The sequence below is a fragment of the Camelus ferus genome, chromosome 8, assembly GCF_009834535.1.
Source record: "Camelus ferus isolate YT-003-E chromosome 8, BCGSAC_Cfer_1.0, whole genome shotgun sequence".
Classification (NCBI taxonomy): domain Eukaryota; kingdom Metazoa; phylum Chordata; class Mammalia; order Artiodactyla; family Camelidae; genus Camelus; species Camelus ferus.
The window spans coordinates 18,975,668-18,995,535 of record NC_045703.1 but is presented as its reverse complement, the minus strand read 5'-3'; the positions used below and the strand labels follow the sequence as shown (position 1 = coordinate 18,995,535).

General features: G+C 35.3%; 1 long non-coding RNA gene across 2 annotated transcripts in view; it reads right to left on the bottom strand.

Annotated features, from left to right (window-relative positions):
* LOC116665280 overlaps window positions 1–19,868 on the bottom strand; it is a 416,497-nt gene that overhangs the window by 291,284 nt on the left and 105,345 nt on the right. The window lies entirely within an intron of this gene.

The following is a 19,868-nucleotide window of genomic DNA, read 5'->3' as shown; positions in this document are numbered from 1 at the left end:
GACCTCCAACCCCAAGACATACTGAATCATAGGAATGGGGTCCAGCAATCTGTGTTTTAACGAGTCCTCCAACAGAGTCTCATGAGTCCTAAAGTTTGAGAACCACTACACAAATGAAACCGACAGATATTTATTTTGAAGAAAACACGTTTGTCATTATCTTTTAGGTTCAGAAACTATGAGAAACACTTTTATTAAATCACTGCAAAGGGGAGATAATAGACTGAGTTACTGGGCTTAGTTTGGGCTTGAAAGCAAAGTGTGAGACAAGAATCGAAATACAGGTGGTTTTCTGGGAAGCAACACCAGGAAACAGAAGTTGGGAAGCATCAAGGTCATTATCATTAGCAGCAGAAACTCAGCTTCACCAGGACCTCTCAGATGAGTGCAGAAAAAAATTCAGAATATTTCACCCAAAGTCTAGGAGTTTGGAACACTTACGTACCAATTTCTATCCCTCAGTCTTTGAGGGTTTGCCCAAGAACTACCAATGTCCTTGCACCATGGCTGTACCTGTGGAACTGTGGTTGACAGGTCTGACTGGGAAAAGTCCTCCTGAGGCATAAAGTCCCCTGAGGCAGGACCCTTCCTGTGCACAGACTTGCCCACCACAGCTGGGACTCTTCTAACTCCAAGCAGGCTGAGAGGATGGAGCAAAGTGGGGAACCAAATACTTCCACTACAGTTCCTGTCATAAAACTACACTGAAGTGCTTTTAGGGTTGCAAAAGGGCAGGCCTTAGTAATAGAAGAGAAAAGATTGGTGAATTGCTTTTTCTAGTAATTGAAGGGTTTTTTTCACTGCATCAAAAATATAGTGTATTTACAAATACAGAGTAGAGATTTTATGCATGGAATTCTTAGAAAAAAAAACCTTTGGGTCAAATAATTTGTTTTTATAGTTTCCTTTAAAGTTTTCCACTTCTAAAGGAAGATTCATATTTCTGATTCTTATTTTCCTTTTTCAAAGGGAAATCTTATAGTATACTATTTTCAAAGTGAGCATTTCCCTTCTCTGTAATTAATAAAATAGGATTTAGTGACACAGTAAGCATGTCTAATTACACAGTCGGTAAACCCAGTTCTTTGGCTTCTCCACCTCCACACTCTACACACTAGATGCCAGAGCCTGCGAGTTGTCCTGCAGTGTTATTTCCCCTTCCTCCACAGAGAAAGAACCCCCAGTTTTCAGCCAGGCAGTTGACTGATCAGCATAAAGCCTGCTAATCTCAGCTTCCCTTGCAGCTAGGTGTTACCATGTGATTTAACCTGGCCAATGAGATACCAGGGAAAATGCCACCTGGCAGCTTTTGGAAGCCTTTCCTAAAATCCAGCTTGACCATGCCTTTTGCTCCCTGTTTATTCTTCCTCTCCTTTTTCCACTGACTGATACGGCTGTGATGTTTTAGCAACCATTTGACCCTTCAGATGATCTGGGTCAGAAGTCAGCAAACTGCAGCCCAGGCGACAAATTCCACCAGTTTCCTATTTTTATACAGGTAACAATGGATTTTTACATGTTTAGATGTTGAAAAAACTCAAAGAATAGTATTTCATGACATATGAAAATCATTTGAAATTTAAATATTAGCATCCACTTAAAAAATCTATTGGAAGACAGCCACATTCACTAATTTACTTACTGTCTATGGCTGCTTTCACACCACCATGGCAGCATGGAGTGGTTACAGCAGAGACCATATGACCCACAAAGACTACATATTTGGTACCTGGTCCTTTATAGAAAAAGGTTGTTGACTCCTAATCTTGGCAATGGAGGCCATGCTAGGCCTAGCCGTTAGATAGAAAATAGGAGACTGGGTCCTTTAGTACTTCATGGAATGAAACTGCCATGCAGTCCTGGATCAAGTAACTTTAGACCTTCATGCGATAGTAAAACAAACCCCGTATCTTTTTAAGCCACTGTTCCATAACATAGTACCCTGAATATTGGCCCCAATTCCTCACCCCTCCCTATCTCCCCCATGCTATGTGTCTTCACAGTTCCTCCCACAAAAAGGCAGAGTATTCTTCCCCTACCCTTAACTTGGGCCTTGGCCAACTGGACATTAGCAGCCAATATACAAGCAGAAGCTGGAAATGTATTTGTGCAGTCAAGCTTGTCCTATTGTAATACTGTCATTGTCATTAGAAGAAATTGGCCTAGTAGCCTGCCGGTCCCTGAGGAATGAGACATAGAAGATTTGAAGCTCACCTTCAAGTCTACAGTTGAAGCAGAACCACCCCAGCTGACCCACAGGCCTTCAGCTTTGCTGGACCCACCCCAGCTGACCTGTGAGCATGATAAATGCTTGACTGCTGCATGCCACTGAGTTTTGGGGTGGTCTGTTTTGCAGCAACAATTGACTGATACAGATGGCAATTTTTACTGTTGTTTTAATGTTATTTGCAACCAAATTCAAACCTACATTGTTGTCTCTGGCAATTATCCCATAACTAAGAAGAGAAAAAATTTTAAGCTTTCTGATAGGTATCATGCTATGAATTCTAGCAGACCTAGGTAGCAGTAATAGTAATAATAATAACAATAAACCCCAGCTCTACCAAATAACATTTGTGTAATCACAGACATGCTATTTAACCTCTCTGAACCTTAAGTTTCCTCATGTGAAATATAACAATTATTCTATCTACATCATGGTGCTGTCTCAGAATTTAATTACAGACCCTTGGAAATCTTACTGTAGAATCTATTATCTTAATTTCTAACATTTAGCTTCTTTATCCTCATTCTTTTCTTATATTCCTTGTATTCCTTGTAGCCTAATTAATATTTACTTTCAGGAGAAAGTCATTCTTCTGTATCTGGTAAGCTAAATGCACCAACCAAATGTCTACTCTGAAAGCAAAGATTCAATCCCCCCCCTTTTAAGAACAGACTTGGTAGCACCCAGGTATACCCTCAAACCTGTGGTGTCCTGGTAAATGTTTAAGAACTAACTCACCTCCCCACCCTCCACCATTTATAGCAGCTGCAGATTTCCATGGTGTACATATCACCAGGGCTGATTTCAAGCTATGAAACTTAAGAGTCCCTGATCATGTCTTGAGAGGATACATGCATAACGGGCTGTCAGGAGCCCCTTTGGTGTACCACTGCCTTCAAATCCGCCACTTAAAGAGACTATTCACTTCTACAAAAAGTCAAAGGAATGAGTGTAAGCAACTCAATTTCACTTCAGATGCCAGAGGAGGAATTAGCCTGATGGGTTACAAATCTGCAGATACGAATGGCCTCAACACCCAGACAATTAATATTTCCATAGTATTAATAGTAATGCAAGGCCAAAGTGTTAAGATAGGAGAAATGGTGGGGCCAGTGATGAGCCAACAGATAATACAGGCTACTGTAAAAAGGCATTCAACATTAGATTTTTTTTTTAAACGTGTGCTGACTCTACACATTTACACACACACACACACACACACACACACACACACACACACACTAAAAATCTATATACTGGAATGAATAAGGTTTTTTCAAGTTTTCAAGTTCTGCTTCTCTGTGACTCAAAAATTGAGTAATTAAACTGTGTTTGAAGGTTGTGTGCAAAACAATTATTCAGGAATCTGCCAAATTAATTCTGCTCATGTAGCCTTTATCACGATCCTGTTAAACAATATTATCTTCTCTGTAACAAAACAAACCCTTAAGTGACAAAAATCTATTGATACCTTCACTCCCTGTTATCCTTAATTAACCCAGTATAATAAGCCAAATGTCTGCTTTGAATTTCAAGCTGGTTTTTTTTTTTTTTTTGGTAGATTCTATATTCCTTATGAACAAAGGTGCCCTGCTTGAAAATGTTAATCTCCAAAGCAGTGTTAGTTACTAAGCTACCAGCTCTATTTCCATGGTTTTAAAAAATACCTCAGACAGAGATTTGGAATAAAGATCTCTGAAATCTGGTATCAATCAAGAAATCACTCCCTAAAAATCTTGTTAGCTCCATTAAGTGTTTCCATCTAAAAACTGAGTTTTACTTTAGAACAATTCCAAATCCTCTGAATTAATTTTCCACTTTCCCTTTTCACTGTTCCAGCACTTCTTTTCATATATGTCTTGGTTTTTCCCAGCATGGCAGATGTTTAAAATTTTTAATGAGTAAATTCAGGTTCTTAAATTAATTCAGTAGGATAGGATTATACCAGTCTATTCTGGCCAGTAATTATCAATTTAAATTAAATCACTAAGCAACCAGAGTCCATATTACTATAAAAATCATCAAAATGCAACAATGACTGCCTAGGTATTTCACAATTTTTTTGGAATTTGCTGTTGCCAAGCTTCCTAATCTACCTAAATGCATGGGGTTTTGAATGTTCTGCTGCCCAAATCTTATCAAAGCCCATCTGAAGAAAAGTGATATTAATGGCATATGGTTTGAAGCAGAAGCAGACACCCATTCCTTAAAACAAGGACCTCCACATTGTGTTCTAGAATTCTATGGCTGGATTTTAAGAACAAGGGCAGGCCAGGGTGGCAGATTTCAGAGTCTCTCACTCCCACAAAGATCAAGGGAGTTTGGTTTTATATACTGAGCTTCTGCCAAAGATTTCACTTGAAAATAGAGAAAGGATTCTGAGACTTGAAACCTATGAAGACCAGTACTCTAATAATGTTCAACTTTATACTTAAATCAATCCCAAGTATCATAAATCTATGCTGCATCAATTCCAGGATGGTGATGATCTTGATTACTGTCATTAAGGAGCACACCAAGGAACTGTGAAACCTTTCATACAATTGCTGTGACTAGTTACTGAGGTTCACTGTATATCTCATTGCCCTCATATGTAGCAATAAAATTGAAAAAAAAATTTTAATTGAACTATAGTCAGTTTACAATGTTGTGTTAATTTCTGGTATATTTTAGAGCTAAGGCATAAGCCAAGCTCTACCTGATGATATTGGAGAAAGTATACTAACCATACCTACCTTTTTACTCCTATCTCACAGAAACTTGGAGCCAAATGTATGTCTCAGAGATAATCAATGTATATATAAATAATTATGACTTAAGGTTCTGATTTCTATTTTTAGCTTCATATATTCATTTATATTTTCACCAGGCTACATGCTTTATTTTATGTTTTACTATTTTATCAAATGTTACATTATTTAAGATATAGTTTGATGATATGAAACAGAGATCTGAAATAGCTAGATAGAAATGTCTATTTCTCTCTCGTGTGAAAGGGCAAGAATGTTGAGAGACTCAGGCTCTGCCTGTCTTGCTGCCCCCTCACACCACAGTGTGGTCCTCATCTGCGTGGCCCATGATAGTGCGCCCACTATGCTCATCTCCCACGCAGCAAGATGAAGGCAGGGCTGGGAGAGCAGCACAGCCTTTCTCCCTAAGGAGGATGTACATGTCACTTTCACACATGTCACATCGGCCATATCTAGTCACACATACAACTTTTATGACTGTGTCTTCTTCTGTGGGTTCTACTGATATAAAAAGGAAGCAGAGAAGAGCTATTGGAAGAAGAAATGAAACATCATTTTCTTAGTATTATAGCCTCAATCATTGATTCTCAAACATTGGCATGCACCAGATTCACCAGGAGTTTGTTTGTTTAAACCACAAATTCCTAGACAACCAACACTGGCTTTCTGAACTGGAATTTCAAGGAAAGAAGCCTGGCAATCTGTATATTTAACAATCATGCCAGATGATTTTGATCCCCAGATATATTTGAGAAACCATAAAGTAAATTATCTTTCATGTTTTCAATAAGATATCTATGCTGAACTAGGTAATTCAGGTATCATTATCCCTTTAAATCATGTTGGAGGGTAAAAAGTAACGTGATAGATAATATCACCCCCAGTTTTATCTGCAACAACCAACACACACCCTTCAAAGGGTCTCTTCTCTTCAATCAGTCTCTTTTTTTTTAATGCATGGCTGTCATTGCCTACTAAATTAGGCTTTTTCATCACAGTCCTACTTGAGTTCACCTCTTTATTCCTAAAAAAGCCCCACTGTAACTTCAACATTACCCTTGGCAGTACATGGAGTCCTGAAGAAACAGCCATATTAACAAAATTACATTGCAATATGACAGTTGCTATTTTGGAGGCGAGTGCAAATTGCTCAAGATGATGAATAAAGTGGTGGCATCGTACAAGTCTCAAAATAAGCCTCCATATGAAGTCTAGTTGGAGTAAATGGAAAGAAGAAGGAAGAACAAAAAAGGCCAGGCTATTTGGACAGCAGAGTCACAGCAGACCAAAGGTGTACAAAGGCTTCTTGCAACTCACAAGGGTACATCAAAACCCTGATCAGAAACCTATGGGGATATATATAGTATATACACCCATCTTCATTCCTTCCAATATCATGTTCCTGCTGCTGTCAGGGTGACTCACAGACTGACATCCCTCTAGGAAGCCTCTGCATCAGTTCCCTGTGATGCTGCCCTGGTCATCAGCAGAGTGGATCATCTTCCCTGTCTGAATTCTTAAGCCAGACAGTTCAGAGAGTCAAAGGGAAAGTTCTCACTGGCTCTCTCTGGGCTCACAAATCCTGTGGGTTATATACAAGTAGACATCACGGCCAGAATAAGCAGGGCTCCCTCCCAGTACCTTACCAGCCAATTCCTGATTTGCTCCAATAAGTTTGTACTTAATCACAATGATTGTGTGTTTAAAACTCTACAGTATTCTAAAGTATGTTTATTTCCAATTGAAAATGATCTTATTTCTAACTTTACAAGGAAATGATGAGAAATCTGAATAGCACTATAGAAATACATTCAGTGTCACAGTTTTAGGCTCACACATACTCCAGAAAGATCTACTTATCTTCTATCATCAGACTAAAAAACATGCACTCTTAAAACCACACTTACCAGGAGGTGAACAATATATAGGCTGATACACATAGTCAGTAAGGGGTTAAAGCTGTGCCACTAAACAAGTGATATAAAGAAAAAAAGATTCCCACTGTAGGTCTTCTAATAGACCTTAGCATTATAAGGTGTCACTGAAAGAGGAAAATCTTCTGAGAAATGGAGCCACAGAAAGGATAAAGAGGCTTTGGGAGATGATGCCCAGGTATAAACATTCAAAATCCTGTCCTTGGTATTCAAAATAATGACATTTGTTTTGCATCCTTATTTTATGTGCAACTGTAACACTAAAGAAGGTGAGGGGGGAGGGCATAGCTCAAGCGGTAGAGAATGTGCTTAGCATGCATGAGGTCCTGGGTTCAACCCCTAGTACTTCCTCTAAAAATAAATAAATAAACCTAATTACCCTTCCCCAGAAAAAATTAAAAAGAAAAAAACCCTGAAGGTGATATTTTATATATAACTGAAATTAATTTGTGATACACAATTTAAAAACACCTAGGACTTTGAAGTAATTAACGCTTTATCTCATTTTGCACTGTGAATCTGGTAGATAATATACTCACTAAAGCTAAAATAATTCCAAAATATTTTACCATTACTATTTCTGAAATAAAATACAATGATTTTTTAAATATTAGAAATAGGGAATTAAAAGCATCATATTTTTAAGATGATAGAACTATTTAACAAAAAGTTCCAAAGACTCAACATAAAACTTATCAGACTTAATAAGAAAGTTGACAGAGTGACTGGATACCAGAAAATTTTTTAAAAATAAAGAATTTTCCCATTACTATTTAGAAAATTAAAAATAAAACACCAATTTAAATACAAAGAAAATATAAAATAATTATATAAAATGCCTGGGAATAAAAAAAAAATTAATGTTAAGAAATCTATAAAAAGTCTAATATTTTATTAAAGGATGTAAAAAACATTTGAGTAAATATTGAACCAAACTATATTGATAATTTGAAACACTCAATATTATGAAAATATTAGTTTTCTATGTATTGTTTTATATAGTTATCTAATATATATAGTTATCTAATATAAAACCAATACATAGATACAATAACATAAAGTCAAAATGAAATTTTCTGGCATATATTGAATTGATTCTAAAGTTTCTTAGGAAAAAATAGACAATGTAGAGAAAAAATTTGGGGGTGGAAATAAGCAGGAAGGTATTAATTAGCATGTTCAGATTTTAAAATGTAGTATAAAATTAAAATATTATCATATATTATGGACAATAATATACAATGAAGTAAAAAAGATGCTGAAAATATAAGTAAATATAAAAGCACATATCCTTAGAAATTAATCAGACTATTCAATAAACTGGTTACAATACAGAAAACTGGTACCAGGTAACTGGTTATAATATAGAAAAGTATTGTCTTCACATTACTTTTCTTTTTTCAGCCTTGCCATGTGTTGTGGTTTGTTTTCCTTCCAGTTTTATTGAGATATAATTGACATACAGCATTGTATAAGTTTAAGGTTTATAGCATGATATTTGACTTACATACATCATGAAATCATTGTTACAGTAAATTTAGTGATAATCTAACTCATATTATATAGTTACAAAACTAAAGAAATAGTAAAGAATTTTTTCTTGTGATGAGAAATCTTAGGATTTACTGTCCTAACAACTTTCAAGCATAACATTCAGCAATGCTAATTATATTTATCATGTTGTACCTTACATCCATAGTACTTACTGATCTTCTAACTGGAAATTTGTACATTTTGACTGCCTTCATCTAATTCCCACATCTCCACCACTCGGGCTCTGGTAACCACAAATGTGATCTCTTTTTCTATGAGTTTATTTGTTTGTTTGGTTGGTTTTAAAGTAATTGACCTACAACACTATGTTAGTTCCTGTTACATAACATAGAGATTCAATATTTCTCTACATTTCAAAATGATTATGGTGATAAGTCTAGTTATATGTCACCATAGAAATATTACATAGTTATTGAATATATTCCCTACACTGTACATTTCATATCCATGACTCATTTAGTTTGCAACTGGAAATTTGTACCTCTTAATCTCTCTCACCTATTTCTTTCTTCCCCCAGTCACCTCCCTCCCCTCTGGCAACCACCTGTTTGATCTCTGTATCTATGACTGTGTTCATTTGCTTTGTTTTTTATATTCCACATATAAGTGAAAACATACAGTATTTGTTTTTCTCTGTCCAAATTACTTCACTTAGCATAACACTCCTTAGGTCCATCCATATTGTCACAAATGGCAAGATTTCATTCTTTTTTATGGCTGAGTAAAACTATATATTTATATATATATACACACACATATATACTATATAAATACACACACACACACACACACACGTACACATACCACTTCTATCTCCATTCATCTATTGATGGGCACTTGGGTTGCTCTGACATCTTTGTTACTGTAAATAATGCTGCTACGTACACTGGGGTGCATGTATCTTTCTGAATTAGTGTTTTCATTTTCTATGGATATATACCCCGGAGTGGAATTGCTGGGTCATATGGCAGTTCTATTTTTAGCTTTGTGAGGACACTCCATACTGTTTTGCACAGTGGCTGCACCACTTTACATTCCCACCAATCCTGCACAAGAGCTCCCGTTTCTCCACATCCTCACCAACATTTGTTATTTGTGATCTTTTCGATGATAGCCATTCTGACAGGTGTGAGGTGCGAGCTCATTGTGGTTTTAATTTGCATTTCTCTGATGATTATTAATATTGAGTATTTTTCACGTGCCTGTTGGCCATCTGTATGTCTTCTTTGGAAAAATGTCTATTCAGATCCTCTGCCCATTTTTTATTCAGTTTCTTTTTGACACTGAATTGTATAAGTTCTTAGCATATTTTGGATATCAACCGCTTATCAGATATATCATTTGCAAATAACTTATCCTATTCAGTAGGTGGCCTTTTCTTTTTGTTGGTAGTTTCCTTTGTTGTGCAAAAGCTTTTTGGTCTGATACAGCCCTATTTATTTTTGCTTTTATTTCCTTTGCCTGAGGAAACTTATCCAAAAAAATAATACATATATATTACTAAGATCAATATCACAGAGCATACTATGGTTCCTCTAGAAGTTTTATGGTTTCAGATCTTAACATTTAAGACTTTAATGCATTTTGAATTTATTTTTGTGCATAAAGTGAGAGAGTAATCCAGGTTAATCCTTTTGCTTGTAACTGTCCAGTTTTCCCAACACCACTTATTGAAGAGGCTGTCTTTTCCCCATTGTATATTCTTGCCTCCTTTGTCATGGATTAATTGACCATATAAGTATTGGTTTATTTCTGGGCTCTCTAATCTGTTCCATTGATCTATGTGTCTGCTTTTGTGCCAGTACCATACTGTTTTCATGACTGTAGCTTTGTAGTATCAGGGCATGTGATAACTCTGGCTTTGTTCTTGTTTCTCAAGATTCTTTTGGCTATTTAAGATCTTTTGTGGTCTCATACAAATTTCAGAACTATTTTTTTCTGTAGTTCTGCAAAAAGTGCCATTGATATTTTGATAGGGATTGCACTGAATCTGTAGAGTCCCTTGGGTGGTATGATCATGTTAACAATATTAATTCTTCCAATTCAAAAATATGGTATATCTTCCCATCTGTTTTGTATCATCTTCAGTTTCTTTCATCAATGTCTTACAGTTTTCTAAGTTTAGGTCTTTTATTTCCTTAGGTAGGTTTAATCCTAGGTATCTTATTGTAACCCTTCAGCCACTCCATGACTTTTGATTAGAGCATTTAAACAGTAAAATGAAAATGATGAGCTGAGGACAAAGATTCAAAAAATATATAGTTGGGATGCGGGAGGCTGTTATTCTTGATACATTGTTTAGAAAAATTAAAATACTCTAAAAGAAAAATGCCCCATTGTAATTTTTTTTAAAAAGACAGAATGTGTCCAAGTCCCACTGACCATGTGACTAGATCCAAACATGAAACAAAACAATTAGAGCAGCTAACGCTTTCCTCATAACCCTGTTGTGCCTTGAGAGATCTCATAAATCATTTCACCACAATGGAAGTGGCAGCCATTCACAGCAGGCAGGCCTCTGCTACTGCTGGGGGAGCCCAGGGAGGTGCTGAGTTATCCACTGAGCCGCAAACTGGAAAGTGAGAAATCAAATTGCTGGAGCCAGAAAAGAATGAAACAGTAACACACTGCTCCAAATCAAGTGGAAAGTTTACATTTTATGAATTCTGGAGCTTTTGGAGATATGCCTTTTGTGCTATAGCTGCACATAGTTTCTTCTGTGTTAGCGGAAGTTTATGTCTAAGAGTGCTAAGTTTTTTAAATTCTATCTTCTGTATAACTCCACTTTTGCTGCCTTCATTCAGGAAATTTAAGAGTTCTAGGGGTTTGTTTTTGTTTTTTAAAATTTTTATTGAAATGTAACTGATTTACAATGATAGTTTCAGGTGTAAAGCAAAGTGATTCAGTTAAACATATATATACTCATACATATTTTCTTTTCATAAAATGGAAAAGAATCTAAAAAGGAGATTTGTTTTCTACCTGTCTCCTGTTATGACCTTCCAATCCACCCCCTTTCCTCATTCTAAAATGCATCTCTAATTTAGGAGTCTCCAAAGTTTGGCCCACAGACGCCAGGGACAATGAAGTCAATATCCTGGACTATATTAGAAATATACAGATAATATATATTAGAAATATTAGATCTTCTGTTTACATTTATTTTTACCCCCACAATTTAATGAACATAAAATAAGAAATGATACATTACTTTATTTGTAATAGGAAGATCATACTAGTACTTTCTTGTGAGAATTGATTCATGTAGAACAGGCCTGGAAAAAAAATTAGTTGTAAATAAAGATTCCTATAATTACTAGTACGTAAGTCAATGTTACTGGCACCCTCCACTGTTATATGTCAGCTACTTCCTCTGATGTGGTCATTCTCCTGAGGGAGAGAAAGGCATTCCACCAGGGAAGGACTTGACAGTGACGGTCCTTTTAGCATAGTGCTTCACAAAGCCGCTATAGTAGGGTTTTGGTGATACTCAGTTTTAATCAAACTGGTCGTCACTGAATAGTGATTTAAAATTTTCTACATCAAAGATAAATGAAATGAAAAAAAAAAAAAACCCTCAGTAAATTGAAGATAGCACCAGTCAAGTCCAAGCCCAGAGAAGAAAATCAGAGCATTGATGTATTTAAGTAGCCACATTCTGAGGTAGAAGCATGATGAACTAAACAAATTTAATGTGGTTATGTCATTTTCCCCCAAATAGTAATACCAGCAACCATAAAAATTCTTAACCACACATTTAAAACCTCAGGATTATATTTTGCTCACTTATTAGAAATTTTTACAAATAGTATCAGTGAGTATAGAGCTGATTTATTAAAAATTTAAAGTCCTACAACTTCCAGATAGTTTGTAACAATTGCTTGATATCAGGGAAATGGAAATTTCCTAGCCAGATTTTAATACAAAACTTTAATTCTTAATTGGAAGACAGAATTTAAAAATGAATGAATATCACAAAATTAAATAAAATCATGAAAACTGAATGAATATTACAAAAACTATGGCAGCAATGGAATTAAAGCATTAAAACAAACTAAGATCATCACTTCATATAGCTCTATGACAAAGTGTAAACTATAGAGTTGTTGGCTTTTTTTTTAATAAATATATTACCAGAAATTAGCACAATATTATAAATCGACTATACTTCAACTTTTTTAAAAAGCTTAAAATTAATGGCAGAGGGAGAAAAAAAGTATGCAAACTTTGAAAAAAAGATGTGAGTTAAATTGGTGTGCACATTTATCAAAAGTCAGCAAAATGTACACTTAAGATCTGTGTATTTCACTGTATATAAATTATGCCTTAGTAAATTTAAATATGTAAAACCTATATGAATAAAACAAAATAAAACTAAAAACAATCTATTCAATCACATTGTTCTCAGTATAAACACACATAAATTATATACAGTAGCAAAATGTTATCACTATCTTAATTTTATATTAAGAAGCAAAAGGATTTTACTGTTAATACTAAAATTTAAAAGAATTAATTTCTCTGTTGCATAATTTTATAATATACATAATTTCAGTATTATAATACAGTAATATAATTTATAAATAATAAATATGTAGTGGATTCATGAGCAATCAAAAAAGTCAGAAAAATAAACACTGCTCTAGTCTTTAATTCTCACAGCTGCTAAAGTTATTCTCTTTATACACACTTGAACCATGCCTTATGTTTCTTTAAAAATCTGTTAATGGCTCCCCATGGCCTAATGAACAGAATGCAAACTCCTTAGCAAAATATATGAGTGACCAGGTCAAACATTTTCAGCCTAATATCTATCTGGCCTTTCCCACTCCCTTACACATGATTAATTCCTTGCATTTCCATAGCACTTGACCTGGAACTTCAGCAAAGCACTCACATTACTCTGCAGTATTACTAGAAGTTTCTATGGAGTAGTGAATAGAAACTGGACTGAGTCGGGGAACCTCTGGTTGCACGCTGAAAGTTCTATGATTGCCTAACTATGAGACGTGAAACGGCACTTTGCCTGTCTGAGCTTCAATTCCTCATCTTTAAAATGGGATAATGAGAGGCTGTTAGCAATAATATATATACATTTTCTAATTAAATTGTCTGTCTGCAGCAGTCACTCAATACATACTAGTTGAATCAATACACCAATGAGTAAATGATTCATTCTGAGAGGTGGATTTATATGTAGAATTTGGCCCAAAGTGAATTACATTATATTCTTATTTAGATCTCTAAGGGACACAGGGATTCTGATTAATAAAACATACACATTAATAGAGGTACTATATGTTATGCAGGAAAATAATTAATTTTCAAGGAATGTAAATGTAACAAACTCATAACATTCGTAATCTCATTTAATCACCTTTAATCATTTCCAAGACACATTCAAGTCGTGTTGCCATTTAAAACCTAGAGCATTTGATTTTTTTCCATTTTCTGACAATTTTATTTTAGGATTAACAGAAGCTGTCTCTTTGGTTTTCGAAAATATTCATCACTTCTCACCACATATCCCAGAAAAAGGGGGTTTGGATTTTCAGTGGCCTAGAAGTCTCATTCTAGTGTAGGACTTCTCTCTAATGCTCTTCAACACATGGTAGAAATCACTATGGGTGTTGGGACTAACAGATACACATTACTATACATAAAATAGATAAACAAGGACCTACTGTATAACACAGGAAGCTATATTCAATTTCTTGTAATGAGGAGTAATGGAAAAGAAACTGAAAATATATATATGTATGTATATATATAACTGAATCACTATGCTGTACACCTGAAACTAACATTGTAAAGCTACTACATTTCAATAAAAAATAAGAATTAAAAAAATCACTATGGGTGAAATTTATCTCAGACCCTCTCCTAGGAAATATAGGTAACCAACCAATTAAAACAAGTGTAACTAAATTTTTACTAAATATGTGACCACACAGCCTGGTGGACGGTGTAAGGTTCTGAGAACTAGTCAGCTTTTTCACTGACGCATATCACCAAAGATTGCCCACAGTGGACCAGGTTCATTGGCGATGCTTTGAGCCTCTGGTAACCATAAACACCAATGAAAGGGAGTTGTTTCTGATTTAAATCATTGTGGCCTTTCTCTACACTCCACATTAAAGAGCAGAAAGCAATTCATAACTACACAACTCTTCCCAAGTGCACACATATATTAGAAATAAGGAAAAATACACAATGAGCACATGCATGATTTAAAGGACAAATAAAAATTTCAAACTAGGCTGGGCTCATGTTGATAAGCCCAAAAACCATGTTTATGACATGCTACAAAGGCATCTACTTATATATATTTATGTATTAAATAAATGTAGTATGATTCATATTTTGAGTAAAAATAAAATGTGAATATATGTCTGTTAAGTATTCCAGAAGCATTTCTCTAGGTGTATTACACGGATGTGTTTCGCAGCAAGTGTCACAGAAATTCATGGGCAGGTGAAGTCAATGCAAAGAGAAAAGCAGTAACTCGGTCCCTATAGATACTGAATAGTTTTAATGCCCCTGCTTGAATTCAAGCCAGGAATATACTAAAATCCTTTGGTTAAAAATATTAGTAATAAAATTATTTATTTTCAAATTTTCTTGTTTCTAAAAATGCTGTAAGACTCTGGCAAGCCCACCACTAACTTTACTAGCATGCTTCAGATTTCTGCAAACAGAGAAAAAGGATGTGGAGAAAGGACAGTAGACAATGAGGCTCTAATATCATTTACAGACTTTAACCTTCAACTTTCGTTTCAGTAGGTGGACAGAAGAATTCTCGACTGTTAGAGCAGACAGGTAGCTAGATATAAGCAGAGAAAGGGGGCACAGGCCAAACAGCAGGAAATCACACATCTTGTGAACAACGAGGTCTCTGGGCAGACCAAGAAAAGCAAGAAGCTCCAGACTGATAAGAGACCATACATTTTGGGTTGACACTGTCCTGGAGGCAGACAAAGAAAGGTGGGACAAGACAGGAATCTCCACAATCTGAATGTAACCTTTCACTCATTATACCCTCATCTGAATGTAGCCTTTGTTCATTCTGCCCTCATCTAACCTCCAGATCAAGACTAAATAAGAACAAAAAAAAAAAAAAAAATCCCTCCTCCCCTTGGGAAGGTGGAGCTGGGATGAAGATCAGGAAGGATGACCCCAAACCCCTCCCCACCAATAAACATTCTGCCCATTCATTCTTACACTCCACATAATCAGATTGCCAAAAATACTTAGGGCAGTTACCCACCTGGGTCTGTCCGCCCTCCCCTTGAAAGCATACTATCACTTAATAAATCTTTGCTTTGCTTTCTTCTTTCTTTTTTTTATAGAAGTATAGTCAATTTGCAATGTTGTGTTAATTTCTGGTGTACAGCATAGTGATTCATGCTTTGCTTTCTTGTTTCTGAATCTTTCTGCAATGAGACAAGAACCTGCTCTTAGATAACTCGACCACAGATTGAAGATACCCTATATGAAACTTTGCTATTAAGGTAGACAAGACTTTTTCAAAATCACAATACTAATCTGGAGTAAAAAACAATTTAACAAGTTTCAGCACGTAAGCTTTTCTAATTTTGAATTTTCAAATGGTCTTGAACCTGCTGATATTGGAAATGATCTTTGGGAAAACCAAGTTTTGTTCATAAGAAACAATATTTAAAAGATATGCCATGACCACTCCCTGCCTTGTTCACCACCTGTAAAACTATCCTTAAATGAGTAATTAATTTAATGAACAGTTAACTTTTTTCCTAAAATTTATACGGATTTAAACAGTGAGGAGAATATATCATGAAATTCATTTTGAAACCTTTGGACTCACTTTCTGTGAACCTGTGTTAATTATTTGATAAATCTATCAAAATAAGTATGTTGTATTGGGGTGCAATGGGTAAGGTGGCAGTAAGAGCATTATTTGGCATATCCCAGGTTGAAACAATTTTTGAAACTGAAAATAGAGTTCTTCTCAGAGTTCATTTTTATTTCTAAAATATATCCCAGGTATATGCTCAAAAGTATACAAAATCTTATAGAGCAAGATTCTTTATGTTTAGAGGTATATACCAAAATATTTATTGATGAAATGATATGCTGTCTGGGATTATCTTCAAAGTAACCCAGAGATGACAGTTAAAGTTGGAGTGGGCGATAGAAGAAACAGGAATGACCATGGGTTAATAAACACTGAAGTGAGATAATAGGTATATATTGGTATGTTACACTATTCTGTCTCAATTTTAAATGTAAATACTAATTGTTTAAATATTATGCAGATATTAAATAGAGCACTGTTTGTTGAAAAAAAGAATGGTAGTAAGGTAAATAAATATTCATCAATAGAATAGAAAACTGGTTATATAAATGTATTACAACCTTATATCAAAATCGTACACAGCTCTTAAAAAAATAAGAGTATATCTATTTGAGCTGACATGACTATTTATAAAGCAAAATGGAAGGAGAGTAAGTAAGTATAATATGTTCTTATTTGTGGAAAAGGCAGAAATGGTGATCTTTATATCAATAGACAGATAAATAGATTTATAAGTTTTCTAATGCTGCTGTAACAAATTGCCCCAAACTTAGTGACTTAAAACAACACAAACATATTCTGGAGATCAGAAATCCAAAAGGGTCTAACTGGGCTAAACTCAAGGTGTTGGATGGATTATGTTTCTTCTGTATGTTATAGGCGAGAACTAATTTCCTTATTTTTTCTAACTTCTGGAGGCCACCTGCATTTCTTGGCTCATGGCCCCTCCACCATCTTTAAAGCCAGCAGCATAGTATCTTCAAATGTTTTCCAACTCTGGCCCTCCTACCCCTCTCTTATAAGATAAGGACTTTTGTAATTACAGTGGACACACCTAGAGAATCCAAACTACTACCCCTGTCTCACGATCCTTAAATTAATTATATCTTCAAAGTCCCATTTCCCATATAAAACAATATATTCTTAGGATTTGGAGATGAGGATGTGAAGATCTTTGAGATGGGGACATTATTCTACCTACCACAGATATACACGTGTATCTTTCTAGAGATACATTAAAACTGGTAATACTGGATTCATCTGAGGAGACAGACTATGGTACTGGAAGTCTACATTAGGAATGAGATTTACTACTTGCTGTATATTATTTTGCACTTTGAATCCTTCTCTCATGTATGCATTATTTTAAAGCATTATGTTTAAAAGGTCCTCAAAACAATTGATCATGAGTAAAAAGTTATATTTTTTAAAAATAAAATGACTTTAATACAAAGAAGATCCTTAGGAGGTTGGATATTAATTTTAAATATTCCTGTAATTCTGAGTTTTGTCTCCATTTATTTTAAGATGACTACAGTCTGCTTTAAGCATGAATGTGCATTTAGAAAATCTAGCCACAAGCTTAAAATAATCACCATGAGGTGAGGTTAGGATGTACTTCTTCATGGGATTATTTATTGTCTAATTAATTCAAATGAGTATATCTTTCTTGGAAACATGAAAAAGGAAAATCTGAGTGATAATATAAAGGAGTTTATTATGGCCTTCGCAGATATCCCCTAGGCTCTCAGGTACCAGAAGTGGTGTGTGAGGTGGTGTAGGAGAGCAGAAATGTGCTCTCATTTGTGGTTAAGGGAACGACGTGGTGCTAACAGCCACTCTCTTCCATGAAGATGGAGAGCATTTGTGGAAGTAGTCAGGGTAGTTGAGGAGAGAATTTTAAAGGCTCAAAATTATAGAGAAAAGGGTCAAAACCATGAGCAGTAGTGGATGGGCAGGTGGCAATACTAACATATGACATGTGTACAAGCATGGTTTTCTAACTCCTAATAGAAAAGTAATCAGGAGTCATGGACCTGACTTACCGCACTTCAGTTCTTAGTATCTTTATTTTTTTTCCAATGGCCACGGAATTGCAACAACCAAATCTCCTTTCCGTTGTTTTATTCCCATTTCCCTAGATGTTGAATGTTGCAATAAAACATCCGTTTTAAAGGTTGTTCTATCTCTGTTGTTGATCATTAACATTCTACACAGCATGTCTCAGGAAGCATAAAATGAGATGTTCCCATTCTAATTCTTATGAATGAATTAACAAGGAAGCCAGAAAAAGGTGGTAGCTTAGATACCAGATTCATGAATGAAGAATGTCGTGTCTCATTGTGAGACTGATACTCAGCTGCAATTCCTCCTGCTAACTTCATTCTTCAATCTTACTAAAATAGTTCCCATGTTTTATAAAAAGATAAAAATTCATTCATGGATTTAAGTCAAGTTCAGACGTATGACAAGTTTGCATTCCACCCCAAATGTGGAGAAAAGCAAATCTTGATTACATTTTTAAAAATCACCAGCATTTCTGAGACTTTATAAGATAGCACATACATAAATCTAAGTATTCAACTGAAAATACTTTCATTTTAAGTGTTTCATCCTCTAAGATAGATATGGGCAGATAGGCTATTTCTCAGTGGTGCATAGTTATTTTTCATTGCTACACTTTTCTTCCTACTCCCTACTAATAAATTCAGGCTATAAGGGATTTTTTTCCTAGAGAAGAAAATGGAAAATAATATTTGGGTCCTTTATCGTGCCAGCACTACATTCTTCTATGTATGTCATTTAATCCTCATGAAAACCTTGTGACGACAGTGGCATCCTCAATTTACAGATGACCAATACAGGACATAAAAATTAACTAATTTGCTTGAGAATGCTCAGCTGATGATTTAAACCCCAACGAATGAATTCCAAATCCACACATGCCATGTTCATGAGCCGCACAGTCACTATCATAGTATTTTTCGTGTGGAACTAGGAGTACGTCTACTAGAAATTATTTTTCTCATTTATTCAAGGTTAAAACACACACCCACACACCTATACAGGTAGTCCTCAAGAGCATTCTGTCCTATTAAAATTTTAGAATCTTAATCACCTTAAAAGTTTGTATTAATAAAAAGAATAGGAAGACGTAACAATGATTCCATCTGGATATCCCTTTGATATATTACAATTATAACCGTGGTTTAAGTTGTATCTAGAGTGAGCCTGAGAGTACATGACTAGCTAAACATAGACTAAAATTTGATGGCAGAGGGTTAAGGTTGAAAAGCTCAGTAAACTGATGTATTGTCTAGAGCTTCTTGGTTTAAGAGGCAGAAATTGCTGGCTTCCACCAGAATAAACATGCTGTCAGTAAGGTTGCTCTTATCTCTACAGAAGCTACTTGGGCTAATTCCTTTTATCCGCGTGGGAGGCTGAGCCAATCAAGAACCACACATGCAGCACTTCCGCAAGGACTGAGCAAGTAGCATCCACCGTGAGATGACTCACAGCATGCCAAAAACTTGTTTCAATGAACAGTTCCCTGCTATTTCTATTGTGTT